Here is a 14,519-nt window from a genome sequence, read left to right as displayed (position 1 = left end):
CATCCATGAAAACTGCCAGTGTTTTAGAAGATGCGCTGCTCTGCACACTACACAGCTTGGGGAACGTGACCAGGATTCAACAATAGAGCACACATTCATTTAGTAATGAAAGCTCACTACAAGTTGCAAGGACACAAGTAATGCTCAACAATATACAATATTCACATAAATAAATGTGTTTAGCCTTCTTTGATTGACAACTTTTCAGTAGATCGAAAACTGTTCCATTTGGTCGAGAATCTTGAACACACGCAGGTGCACTTGGAACCAACATGGGACCTACAATACACGTGCAGTAATTTATTTTTCCTTACGGCGAAGAACTTGCTGTAAAACACATTTTTTAGGCTTTTTGCAATTTTCCACAACTTACAAAAGCACGCACTACGTCACACATACACAAAAATACACATGCTCAAACACAAAAGGTGCATATTAAACAAGCAGGCTGGCTAATAAAGACAAACATCAAACACACATAATACACACACATTGCAACGCAGGTATTAATTATAACACGTACGAAGCACACACATGCAGGGAGCTGCGTCTGAATTTGCCCCCTTAATGAAAACTCGTGCTTTCCGAAAAACGAGGAAGCTGGTCTGGGACGGAAATTGAGCAGCTGGGACCGAGAGCGGAGGATCGATACTCTTTTTTAACAGCTGCAGCACTTACCTGAGTATACGCTGGAATCGATGAAGGAAGTGGAGTTGGAAAAATAAAGAGACCGATGCCAATCCACCTGTCCCTTTAATGGCCATTGCACTCACGCTAATCTTCGTTCTTGCCGCAGAACAATGACGTCACTTCCGGCGCTCCCGATGTGCGTAGGCTTTTGCTAGAGGTCCCACCGGCTTCCGGTATATGAAAACGTGCGACAGCTGCTCTCCATTGAGGACCTGTGGTTCGAGTCCCAGCCAGCCGGGAGACTGATGGTTTACAGTAGGTGATTTTGGCATTGTGTTCGAGGCAGCTGTGCTTTTTTAAAATGTATTTTAGTATAGTGATGGAGTGAATTCGGCAGTCAGAATGACGACAAAGCTTGTTTTCCTTTGCAAGACTCTATTCCTCTGGCCATGAGCAGGTCTGTCCGCAGTTGTTTAAAGAGTCTAACAATCGGATTCCACTAAACTATGTGTTGATGGAAATACTCTATGAAGGAAATGCAGCCTGGTGGTACAGAAAGTATCATATCACAGCAGCGCCTCCCGGCATTCCGCATTCATAAAAAGTTTGGGGGTTTGTAGGGCTTTTGGATTTTATGGCGTACATGGTCATTTTAGGGTTGAGGGTGGGTTTGTGTTTTGGGGGGCCAGGTGTAATTTAAGGGTTTAAAGCATGTTTGGGTTTGGGGTGCGAGGGTTCATTTTAGGGTTTAGGGTGTGTTCGGGTTTTAGGGTACAAGGGTTAATATTAGGGTTCAGGGTGTGTTTGTGTTTGGTGTGCAAGGGTTAATTTGGGGGTTCAGGGTGTGTTTGGGTTTTGGGGTGCAAGGGTTAATTTGGGGGTTCAGGTTGGGTTTGGGTTTTGGGGTGCCAGGGTTAATTTTAGGGTTTAGGGTGTGTTTGGGGTGCAAGGGTTAATTTGGGGGCTCAGGGTGTGTTTGGGTTTTGGGGTGCCAGGGTTAATTTTAGGGTTTAGGGTGTGTTTGGGTTTTGGGGTGCAATGGTTAATATTGGGGTTCAGGGTGTGTTTGGGTTTTGGGGTGCCAGGGTTAAATTTAGGGTGTGTTTGGGTTTGGGGTGCAAGGGTTAATTTGGGGGTTCAGGGTGTGTTTGGGTTTTGGGGTGTCAGGGTTAATTTTAGGGTTTAGGGTGTGTTTGGGTTTTGGGGTGCCAGGGTTAATTTTAGGGTTTAGGGTGTGTTTGGGTTTTGGGGTGCAAGGGATAATATTGGGGTTCAGGGTGTGTTTGGGGTGCAAGGGTTAATTTGGGGGTTCAGGGTGTGTGGGTTTTGGGGCTCCCAGCTGCAGGAGGTCAGACGTTTATCTGCAATTCATTGTGCAATCATCCAACAGTTTGCATTTTTCTGGAAAGCTGAAACCAAAGTGGTGGACGTGCTCTTTAACCTCTTCCATGCTCGTGACGGAACCGTTCCGTCACGAGCCACGGATGGGCTGTGCTGGTGACCGAACGGTTCCGTCACGGCCCTGCCGCCGCGCCTGCACGGCACGAATTCCGCGCCTGCGCTGACGTTCTAAAGAACGGGCGGGGCCGTGACGGAACTGTCCCGTCACAAGCACAGCTCACCCGCGAGCCGTGACGGAGCGGTTCTGTCACAAGCACGGAACCGGCTCGCGGCCGCCCCACCCCCTTAGCGCTGCGGCGGAATAGCCGCCGCAGTGACGGGGTTAAATAGACAAACAATTCCTGTTAAAATCACCAGACGCAAAAACATCTTATTGAAAACACAATAGTACCTTTGAAGTATTCAGATGCTTATTTTCAAATCACCCCAAAGTCATCAGGAACAATGTCATCTTGTAAAGTTATCGGAGAGTCATTTACAAGCCATCCTCAGATCATCAGGAATAATGACACCTTCTGAAGTCAGCAGATACTAATTTTCAAGTCCTCCTTAACACCTTGGCTGCTAAGGCAATTCCCCTCCTGTGCTGGAAATTGCTCTAGTCCATGCATCATGAGCACAGCTCCAGTGTGCCTCATGACGAGCTGAGCTCATCATGAGCAGCGAAGGGGTTAAATCATCACGAATAATGACGCCTACTAGAGTCATCAGGTACTCCTTTTCAAGTCATCCTTTAATCATCACGAATAATGACACCTTCTAAATTCATCAGATACTCATTTTCAAGTCATCCTCAAATCATCAGGCTGAGCTTCTGCAGCTTGCTGATGACTTCAAGAGCTTCATGATGTCTGATGACCTGTACATGACTTCTAAGGTAGTTGGAAGATCATGCAATGACTCTGGGATGGCTTCTAAAGTAATCCTGTTTGACCTGGGATGATTGAGTGCGTGAATGTACCCAGTCTTGCTAGGTTTCTGGTTGAAGTTTCAGTGAAGCACAAGCCCTAAGCCTGTCTGCAGGTCCTTACCTTTTAAAAATTAGTATCGGTCGAAGAAGGCGCCAACACTTTTTCTTGAGTTTGGGGCAGCAGCACAGGAGGTGCAGCCAGGATTCTCTGTTAAAGGAACATAGCCTACACTCGGTGTTTTCCACCTTACGTGCCCATGCTGGGTTAAAATCAGTGATGGGTAAAGTGATGAGTCTCACAGAGAGAATTTTCCTCCAGACTTGTGGCGTCAATGCCTCATGAAAATAGAGTTGAATTTTGCCTGCTATGTATGATTTTTCCAATGGCTATGTGATCAAGCTAGGCCAAAGTGCTTCCATGTTTTGAGCAAACAATGTTTCCAGAACCTGCTTGTTCACTGCTTTCTTCCAGACAAGAAGTGGAATTTCAGGTAGGTGTAAACTTGCCGCCTCAATCCTCAGGGTGGTTATGGCCTGGCCAAAGCTGGCGTGCCAGGCTGAACCTGCCTCCTCAAAAACTGACCTCAACTGGTGTCTTAGTGAATCTGCTGGTGCCCTCAGGATCCGGAGATATAGCGTTATCAGGTCCCCCTGGCATGTCAAGTCCGGCCTCCAGAGGTCTAGCTCCAATCTCAGCTTAAGTGTGCTTGGCGAGGCGTATAGGTTTTGTGTTTTGGCATTGTGGTTGTGCGCATTTTCTTAGTGCATGTCAAGTGAACCAGGAAGGGCTTTGATTGCCCTTGGAAAAAGGAGGAGAAGGAATAGTATGTGCTACGTTGATAGCAGCATGTTGACAACCGGGCTCGCCTTTGGCACTGCGGTAGATGTGAAGGAAACATCCTTACATACTTGAAAGAACACCGCTTTGCATGATGGAAAGCTTATCGTCCTACTTACCAACCCTACTGATTCAGGCAGTTAGGCAAACGCTTTGTGGTAGATTTTCTACTGTTTCTGAAAGGCCCATAAAAGACTAGGTAGTTTTAATCCACATGCAGTTAAAAAATAGAGCTCCGGGGCGTGGCCAAGATGGCGTCGGAGTAGGACGCTTTTCCGAGCCTCTCCGGCGCCGATCCGACATAGCTGCTTATAGCACGGTCCTGGGGTAGCGGATTGGCCTCAAAAGTGTGGCGGAGGTCCCCCTGGCATAGCGGAGTGGTCTGGTGCCGTCGGAGGAGCGGAGCGGCATTTGTAGCGGCCGCAGGAGCGGCTGATCTTTGAGGCCTGAGAAGCCCCGGCCTCGCGTAGATCAGTGGCCGGCGAGGAGGACCGCAGCGCCCGCTGTTGTGGAGGAGGGGGCCGCCTGCGATTCCCCCTACGCCGACCGAGAGAGAAGGAGCACATCTTGCCGGCGAGGGGACAGACTCGGTCGTCGGTGCACCCCGGAGGGGACTGGCGGTGCTGGCCTGAGGCGTAGAGAAGGTCCCAGAGGCGACGGAGCAAGAAACGCCGCGGTAACCGCCCGAGGGGGCTTCCGGAGACACCTGGGTGCTAGCGGAGCTGCGCACGCCGAGGGCCGCTGGGGTGAGTCGACGTCTAGTGGGGGCCCCGTACTGGACTGAAGGAGGAGTGTGGAACCGGTGCCGGTGGAGAGGGCCCGGCGGGTGGGCTGACCCGAGCACGGATTTGTCCGCAGTGTGGACGCGGCCTGCGAGATAGCTGTGGCAGCCTTGACGTCCGGCCTGGGGCTGTGGACCCGCGTGGAGCTACTTGCGCCAGCCACGGAGAAGCATGCGGCATATAGGCATGGGGAGGCTGGACGCCGGTGCTGCCGAGTGGTCTGCGTGAGCGGGCCGGAAACACCCCGAGGTATAGATTGAGGCCTGGAAGGCACGCTGATGGGACATTGAGAACACGGACCCCGTCTTTGGGTCGGAGGGGGAGTAAGCTGCTGTCGCTTGAACCCTTCCCCGTCTGTCCTAGGAGCGCACCTCTTCAGAGTCCATCGCAGGGCCATTTTGTTTGGCCCCTTGATGTAACTGGTTGGCTATCGCTGGCACCGGGGTGGACAGCGGCTGCGTTGTCCTTCCACGCTTTACCCTCCTGGACACGAATATCTGGGGATGGGCGCTCCTTGACCCCTGCATGCGGAATACCTGCTAAAGATCTGCCACCTGGAGATTCGACAGCCGGGGACGCTTTGAGGGCTCCCTGGATAGAGAGGGGGAGCCCTCTGAACTGATCAGTGGGGAGCGTTGCGGACCCGGTAGTCCCATAGCACCTTGACCTTGAGTGTTTGAGGAGGACAGATCTCTCGGTTTAAGTGCTGCTCGCCACGATGTCCAATACGCTTCGCAAGGGGCATCCGGGGAAGGATGGAGCATCAAAGTCCTCACAGCAGCCGGCATCCCCAGGGGCCAGTGGCTCGTCAAAGCAGTCGGACGATGAGGCACCTGTGACCAAGGCTTTCATGTCTGAGCTTTTTGCCTCCATCAAGGAAGATATTTCTGAGCTCCGCGCACAATTAGCGTCCGACCTACGGGAAGTACGGAGGGATGTGGATGGCATTGGCGAGAGGGTGGCGACCCTAGAGGACCATGATTTGAGTGTGGCCAATGATGTACACCTGCTGCAGCAAGATATCATCCGTCTCACCGAACAGAACTTAGATCTGCAGACACACACGGAGGACCTGGAAAACCGTTCCTGAAGGAACAACGTTCGCATTCGGGCGGTGCCGTGGGATGGTGAGGCGGCGACCTGCGTGGCTACGTTCAGGATTTGTTTCTGCAGATTTTGGACGAGGAGGATGTGCGGGAAATTAAGATGGACAAAGTACATAGAGTGGGGTTGCCCAGGCGAGGAGGGGGCCCCCCTCCTGACATCCTCGTCTGCGTACATGATTTCCAAGTGAAAGAGCGCATCCTCCGCAAAGCCAGGGCCATCTCATCACTGCAATTCAGGGATCACCGCCCTCAGCTTTATCAGGACTTGGCAGCTTCCACGCTACGGAAAAGGAGGGAGTTCCGTCCAGTGACTTCCTTTTTGCGGGAACGCAACATCGCCTACTCATGGGGTCATCCCTTCAGGATCATCTTCCGATGGCAGAATCGGTTGGCACAGATTAACTCTCTCCAAGTAGCGAAGGACCTCTTGGGCTTGAATGATGTACCACCTTCCCAAGGAGCGAGCGCATCACCATCTCGGAGGCGTCACCGCTCTTCCTCCGGGCACAGGGTGGGTGCTTCCCCGGACCGGCGGCGGCCGGATCGCACTTCTAGTTTGCAGGAAAGGGACAATGCGGTGGCTTCGGTGGCCTCGGCAACTTTGGCAGGTTCACAACAAAGCTCCGGAGCGGCTTGACCTCCTGAGCTAAAGGCGTATCGGCGCTGGAGGGGCGTCGGCCCCTTGGTCTGGGGGTATGGATGTACTTTTGGAGAAGACACCCCGGGCCATGGCCATGGGGGTTGCCACATTGGTCCCCCTACCCCACTTCCGGTTAGGAAGGCCCTTCACGAACTTTGGACTACTGGAACTGATGAGTATTCTCTTCAACCTTAATGCTCTGAGTTTTTTCTTCTTGTTGTTTTTCCCTTTACAGGGTGGGTCGGGAGTTGGGGGGTTTGGGGTTTTGGGTGTGGGGGGGCTCCATGGTGGTGACAAGGGGGGTCTGTGGAATGGTTGGACATTGTTGTGTGTGAATGCTCTGGGTGAGTGTGGTCTGGGTGAAGTTGTGGTCGAGATTGATACAGGTTGGGGGAGGGCTAGGCGATACATTGGGGGTGACATAGGTGGCCCACTGACGTTGCCTCTGATTGGTAGACTCCTGAGTAGAGGGGAGGGAACTCATGAGGTGGCAGCTGAGAGTCCCGGGGTTCCTTTGTATTATGCCGGTTAGTATAGGGACTTGGAACGTCAAGGGTATGAACTCACCGCAAAAGAGGCAGAAGGTGTGGAAGTATGTAGTCGATCACCAGCTGGACATTGTGGGGTTGCAAGAAACTCATTTGGCACGGAAAGATGAGCTGCGCTTGCGACATAGGGCATATCCCATTATATATAGGTCCTCTGCGGCCACGAAACATAGAGGGGTGGCCCTCCTCTTCCGCGCTGCACTTCATTTCCAACCTGTAGAAGTGCGCAATGATAAGGATGGCCGTTGGTTGATGGTTAAGGGGCACGTTCAAGGGCGGCTGTGCACTTTTGTGGTAGTATACCTCCCCAATTCTGGTCAGAATACCTATTTACAAAGCCTGTTGCAAAAAATTGGGGATTTTGCAGAGGGGAACCTGTTTCTAATGGGGGACTTTAATTTGGTGTGGGATAAGGAGATGGACAGCTCAGGGGGTCACAGGGCGGGCACGGGAGTGTTCTCTACTTTAACGCAGCAGATGGTGGGGGAGTTGGGGCTGATTGATGGGTGGCGATTTTTTCACCCTACCACAAAGGACTACACATTTTTCTCCCATGTGCACCACTCCTACTCCCGCCTAGATCACATTTTTCTCGGCCAATCACTACGCGGGGATATCGTGGATGCCGCCATTCTTCCAATATCCGTTTCGGATCACAGCTTGCTGGTGCTTAGCCTCCGCTGGTCGCCGTCTGGTACGGGACAACGTAAGTGGTACTTCCCGGCATCGTTGATTAGGGACGATACCTCCAATAAAGCGTTGCGGCTTGCCATTAAGGAATTCTTTGAGCTTAACCCTCCGTCTGATACCTCATTCTCGAACACGTGGGACGCTTTTAAGGCCTCAATTAGGTGCACGTGTCTAGGTCTTAATTCGCAACTCAACAGTTTGCGAAGGAAAGATCGCGAGGCCCTAGAGGCTGAGGTGGTCGAGCTCGAACGGGCCCATAAGCTTAACCCCTCGAGAGTGACCCTACGACCATTGACGGCGGTGAGGGGGAAATTAAGGGCCCACTACACAAATAGGGCTGAACTTACGCTCTTGAGACTGGGGCGACAATCATACTCCTGTGGGAACAAGGTGGGCAGGCATCTGGCGCGTCAATTGCGTGATAGGAGGGAACGAGAGTATATAGGTGGCATCAGAGATGCGGCGGGTGTACTGCAACATCGGGACGAAACAAAGGCGGACATTTTTGGACGCTACTATGGCGACCTTTATACGGGAGATAGCCTGGGAGCAGAAAGCCAGCAGGAGTATTTGCGACGCCTGCCTCTACCCCAGATATCTAAAGAGTGGAATGAGTTGTTGGCGGCGCCAATCTCTAGGGAGGAGGTCCTTGCAGCCATTAAGAATTTGAAGTTACACAAGGCACCAGGACCGGATGGTTATGCCGCTGTGTTTTATAAATCGTACGCGGCCGAGATATGTGACTTCCTAGTGTCTCTTTTTAACGATATGGCAATGTCCGGGTCTTCTGCAGGGTCTATGGCGGAGGCGGTGATCACAGTCCTGCCAAAGCCGGGGAAGGACCTCGCGAATTGTGCGTCTTTCCGTCCCATAGCATTACTCAATATTGACGCTAAATTGTATTCAGCGATCCTGGCGTGCCGACTGCAGGATTTGATGCCGGCGATCATACACCTCGATCAATCCGGTTTTATCAAGGGACGCCAGACTCACGATAACACTCGCAGAGTGGTTCACTTAATTGAAAAAGCGGATAGGTTTCGCATTCCGGCGGTGCTTGTGGGTCTGGACGCGGAGAAGGCCTTTGACCGGGTTGACTGGGGCTTCCTGTTCAACACGCTGTCGGCTTTTGGCTTTTCGGAAACATTTATCACTATGGTGAGGGCAAATTTTTGCAGTCCCAGGTCTAGAGTGGTGGTGAATGGCCAGATGTCGGCCTTCTTTCCACATTCAAGGGGCACTAGACAGGGCTGCCCCCTCTCTCCCTTGCTGTTCGCGCTCAGCATTGAGCCTTTAGCGGTGGCGGTGAGAGAACAAGAGGGGGTGCGAGGCCTACCGCTTGCAGGAGAGCAACATAAGATCACGCTCTTCGCGGATGACATCTTGTTTTCTGTAGCGGACCCGGAACATTCTTTGCCCTGCGTCAGGGAGCTTCTTCTGGAATATGAAGAAGTGGCGGGATTTAAGGTGAATTATAGCAAATCATACCTTTTTGAATCTGACTCTCTCACAGGCGGAAGTGGACCACGTACGGACACTGACACCTCTAGCCTGGGCTTCTGGGTCAATTGTTTACCTTGGAGTCCACTTGACCCCGACGGTGGGCAAACTGTTCTCGGCCAACTTCCCACCCCTCCTACCAAAGACCCGAGCTGAATTGGAGAGATGGAAACCCAAATTCCTATCTTGGTTGGGCAGGATACACGCAATTAAGATGGTACTCCTCCCTAAATATCTGTATTTATTCCAGGCCTTACCCATCCCACTAGACAGCAATTACTTTCTGCAACTTAAAACGCAGATACTGCGATTTATTTGTCAGGGGGGCCGAGCTCGCCTGTCCTTTGCAGTATTACGTCGACCTAGGTTGGAGGGCGGAGTGGGGCTTCCGGACCTGCAACTTTACTACAAGGCAGCCCAATTGAGGGTTCTGGTGGAATGGTCGCAGCAACTCTCAGAAAAACACTGGCTCCACATGGACCGGAGTGTGGCTGGCCGGTCGATATGGGACCTGGCCTGGAAGCCGAAGAGGGACCGTCCCTTGAACGCCTATATCAGTACCCCCACGGGTACCACATTGAAGGTCTGGGATACCTTGGCCGCTGATGAGCGGTGGACGACATTCCCCTCTCCGTTTACACCCTTGCATTTCAATCCGGCCTTTCCACCAGCGCTTAGAGAGGGGGCTTTTGACGCTTGGAGGGAGGGGGGCTGTAGAGCATTGACCCACCTGTTTCATGGACCAGACCCCTTAACTTTCGCTAACTGTGTGCGGGATTATCAGGTACCGCAATCCGACAGGTATCGGCATGCACAGTTGTTGCACTGGGCCACATCGCCGGGGATGCTGGAGGCAGCCACGAGACCCCCCACGCCGTTCGAAGCTTTTTTGCTGCGGACTTCTGCCATGAAGGGAGTTATCTCCTTCCTCTATCAATTGTTGCTTAAATCTGAAATGTCGCCTAGGCCACGCTATATGGAACAATGGGAAGAGATGGTGGGGAGAGAGGTCACCGATAATGAATGGTCGGCGCTTTGGCGGGATATGACCCAATTTAATCACTCGCTCCACCTGAGGGAGGCGCATCTAAAGACCCTCACGCAATGGTACCTATGTCCGACCAGGCTCCACCGCATTTACCCAGCGACTTCTGATAAATGCTGGAGAGGCTGTGGACTCCTAGGGGACTTCCGCCACATCTGGTGGGACTGTCCAGTGATCCGGCCCTATTGGGAGGAAATCCTTTCGCATATCAAGGATATCCTCCAATATCCTATAGGGGATTCTATAACTTCTGTACTGTTGGGCCTACGAGATCCTGGCCTTGAACATCAAACGCGTGCCGACAAAAAGATTCTGTGGCTTTGCCTGGGGGCGGCCAAACTTACGTTAGCGGCAGCATGGAAGCGGAAAGAGGCGCCAGCAATTTCTCTGTGGCACGCTCGACTGTGGAGGCTCTTGAGCCTGGAAAGAATGGCGGACATCTTCCTCGGTAATTATAAGAATTTCGCGCACACTTGGGGACCTTTGGTTACCTTTCTATCTAGGGGCTTGCCATCGGCTGTGTGCCCAGCATCTTTGAGATCTCTACACCTCTTCCAAGTTTAGTGCGGCTCTTGTATGAGTGTGGTATGCATGTGTCACCGTCATGGGGGAGAGGGGGGCAGGGGGGGGATGGGAGTTGTATTTTTCTTCTTTACCTTCCTTATCTTTTTTTGGCTACTGAGGTGCACGACAATGTCAGTGAGTACATCAGACTTGGCTACTCAAGCTCATGGACCTACTTACTTTGGAACTTATCTTTTACACTGTATAGCACCGATGGTCGATTGCTTGAACTATTGCTTCCTACTCCCTGCTGGTAACTAGTGTGGCCGGACTAGACTTGTCTCTACGGTGTGTTAACGCCATCATCTTGATTGGAATTGCTCCCCCTGTGTGGGGAAATGTGCGGCGCCTCAGTGCTCCTTTTCCTGTGTTTCCTTTTTGTTCTATGCAAAATAAAAATGTTACAAAAAAAAAAAAATAGAGCTCCAGTGCAGCCTGATGGAGATTGTCTAGGACTCAGAAAAACCCTAATACCAAGTGGCAGCTGCTAAACAGTGTGCCATTCCGATAAGAGGCGAGAGGGCGCACTGTGCATTTCACTGCCTTCTGACATTTTCTATGAACAGGTGGGTGTGATCCAGCGCCGATCAGGGATCGATAATCAATAACTAACACATCCATAACTGTAACTACAATTGAAAAGGAGCCTCAGTGTCCATAACAGGCCCATACACATTTACCCCACATAATCCGCTGAAAGACGCTGTATCTAGTTTCAAGACTAAATGAACACTAATAAATCAGTTATTCATTATACACACTAGACCTCATACAGTCGGTTTACAGTTGACTTGGCATTGTTAATGCATATACACATGCAACAAGTTTCACTTTGCAGCTAATTACTCAATTGTAAATTTAAACCTTGCAGGTCATACACAGCTATTTATGCTTTACATAATATAGTTTCCAAATGTGTCCATTATATATTGTCCTTTTTACATTCTCCACCATGCACTGTCATTACATACCTTTGGGTTAATCTTTTCTGTTTGCTCCTGTGTAACTATCACTCACGCAGTAATTACATTTATCTTCCCCTCTATCCTGCTTCTTTATTACTGTATAGCGCATCTTGCCTTTGGTTTGTTCCATTTATATTTTCTTCTTCTCTCCAAGGTTTCATTTATTTTGTTTCCTTTTTTGGCTTCTGGTATGGTAAATGCTTTGTTTCCTGTCTTTCCCTGCTACTATTATGCTTTCTTTTGACCCTCAACGTGTACTCCACTTTCTATTACCGTTCCTCAACCAGCTCCAATCCACTATTTCTTTTGGTTTGTTCCATTTATGTTTTGTTCTTCTCTCCAAGGTTTCATTTATTTTGTTTTCTTTTTTGGCTTCTGGTATGGTAAATGCTTTGTTTCCTGTGTTTCCCTGCTACTATTGTGCTTTCTTTTGACCCTCAACTTGTACTCCCACTTTCTATTATGGAGAAGCGTGGCTCAATGGTTAGAGCGGCAGACCCTGATGCAGAGGTCTGGCACAGGACCAGGGTTCATTTCCCGACACGGCAGGGTCTTGGGCCAAAATGTCCGCGGGCTCGATAATTCTTGCCTCGGTGCCTACTCTAACCATGGGTTCCACTCTGCAACTCTGGGCAATAGCTTGCTTAATATCCACAACGGCCCCTTCAGCGCCGGGGATGCCTGGCTTCACCTTGGAGGTGCCCAGGAGGGACCATCTCACAGGGAAAGCCAGGAAGGGTTCCTCAGCGGTATACAGCGCCAGGACACTCCGAGATGGAGTCACAGTGCGCTTTACAAGTATACACATTTACATTTTACATTTATTACCTTTTCTCAACCAGCTCCAATCCACTATTTCTTTTGGTTACCCAAACGTACCACTTTTGTTTGGTCTCGCCTGAGCCAGTGCATGCGCTGATCTGGCGAGACATTTGGTGAGTGGGGACTTTAGAAATTCGACCACAAGCTTTTGCTTGTGGCCTAAAGCTTGCTGTTACGCGCGTGGCCACGCGCGCAGCCGCTATCTGGCTTTCCTCTCGCTTGCTCTCCAGACCAGCTCATGCCCCTCCACCTCCCTCATCACAGAGCGCGTCCGCAGGTCTAAATTACTTTCACTTTTGCCGCTGCTGCACTGCATTCCTCACTTTTGTCACTACCGTCTCTTTTGACACAAATTCTCTCCCTCGTTTTCTTTCACCCTCTCTCAAGGCAGTGTATTCGAACAAACGATCAGACCTCAAAGACTTAATTTCGACAGAAAATTCAATACACTAATACGATTCCATTGTTAGAACCTACATTGTAAAACCTCCACCCTGATGCAAAAGTGCTGGAGGCTTGATGGAGAGGTGATATGGCTCATTCTCAATATATGTAAATAGGAATTAACAAAGAACATTATCAACTCCTTATATCCCATATATATGCCTTATTCCTATGTGTTATTTTCATTCAAAATGCTAGTAACATTTACCATCTCAAGATGTCCACACTTTTTCAACGCTTAAAAAACGCTCCTGCGTGGTCACGTGGTACTCACCCGGCCCATGTGAGCTGTAATTAAATATGGCACTTTCTGGAAAGATAGTACGGACCGCAGGGACGTCTTCCTATGCCTTTCACCTTTACTCCAAAGGACCAGAGGAAGTGACTCTAGACTACATATTCTTCCGTTTCAGCAATCAGTTTTTCATGTTGCGGTTCCCGCAACTGCTTGTAACTAACTTTCTCTCTCCTTTCCCCAATCCCAGCAACCTCCTTCGAACCAGACGCTCTTTTATTTTGCATCTGTTTTAAAATCTGTCAATTAACTTTTTATATGGCTTGCGGGCAGCATGTTTCCCAGATCTCTTTACCACTCACGCCGCTACAAAATATATGCTGTGTGTGCCTGTCCTTAGTTTATTTTTATAAATAAAGCACAGCGCGCTGTCATTTGACATATTTCCATTCCACAAAGAGGCTCTTATGTATGTAGTACGCAAACATTTAGGGGCTTGATCAACCAAATGGCGTTATGTAGGGTCCTGCAGGTTCCTTAATTGAAGCTGGTGTATGACAATACGCACATGGGCAATTTAGCATTACACATGGAATTTAGCATGAAACAAAAACAAAATACACAAAACATCGAAGCCTTGACTGTGGAAATATAAATACCTCTAAGTTGGGACATTTTTATTTTAAGCACTTTCATTCAAAAACCCTTTCTTTTGCTCACCTCACTACTCCTCCTCACCCCCCCCCCCCAAAAAAGACCCCCCCCCCCCCCAACCGTCACTGGCAATCTACATGCTGTAAACACCTCTTAAGGTACTTCCACACACCTACATACAAATCATAATGTAACAACTCTTTTTAAGCACACCAGCGCCGCCACGGTAACACCAGGCAGGCACAGCACAGATCGGAAGTAAACTTAAATTATTTTCATTTGCAGATCACACACACAACCTGCCAAAGTTTCTCATATCTCTATCACTCACTCAGCTACAAAATATATGCTGCACGAGGCGTAACTGTAAAAAAAAAAAGCCTAAATTTGAAATGAGCAGGTACAGGACAATTCAATTGTCAGACTATCCATTCAGCTAATGCCGCAGCGCCGGTTTGCTTCATGCCCTCTCTTGACTATACTTGCCAATATTTACAATACTTGTAACGTCTGCGGATTCTCTCCCCTTAAAACCATGGTTACCTTTCTCTCCCCCCTTCTTTCATATGCATACACTCCCTGTCTCCACACCCTTCCACAAGTTAGCTCCGGCCCTACGCTCACCTCTGCCTCTCCTGTCTCCCACCACCCCCTCACAATTCATATCAGTGTGTTTCTCAATGTACTACTCAAAGCTGTAGCGAATCGCTTAACACACGGACATAAGGAAGGCCCCTGCAGGGGG

The 14,519-nt window shown here is 50.0% G+C and overlaps 2 protein-coding genes across 4 annotated transcripts in view; one reads left to right on the top strand and one right to left on the bottom strand.

The window, feature by feature from the left end:
• Window positions 1–813, bottom strand: part of WDR25 (WD repeat domain 25) — an 850,076-nt gene extending 849,263 nt beyond the window's left edge. The window contains exon 1 of one of the 2 annotated variants that reach the window (XM_086937810.1): window positions 679–813. The gene's annotated coding sequence lies outside the window, so the exon portion shown is untranslated. The remainder of the gene's footprint in view (window positions 1–678) is intronic. The other variant, XM_086937809.1, reaches the window with a different exon arrangement.
• WARS1 (tryptophanyl-tRNA synthetase 1) overlaps window positions 1–14,519 on the top strand; it is a 141,257-nt gene that overhangs the window by 4,203 nt on the left and 122,535 nt on the right. Inside the window, exon 1 of one of the 2 annotated variants that reach the window (XM_086937812.1) lies at window positions 822–945. The exons of the other annotated variant lie outside the window; for it this stretch is intronic. The gene's annotated coding sequence lies outside the window, so the exon portion shown is untranslated. Of the gene's footprint in view, window positions 1–821; window positions 946–14,519 lie in introns of those variants that run through there. 2 annotated transcript variants of the gene reach the window in all.

Source organism: Lissotriton vulgaris, chromosome 9, assembly GCF_964263255.1.
Source record: "Lissotriton vulgaris chromosome 9, aLisVul1.2, whole genome shotgun sequence".
Lineage (NCBI taxonomy): Eukaryota > Metazoa > Chordata > Amphibia > Caudata > Salamandridae > Lissotriton > Lissotriton vulgaris.
This window is presented reverse-complemented; position numbering and strand designations above follow the sequence as displayed.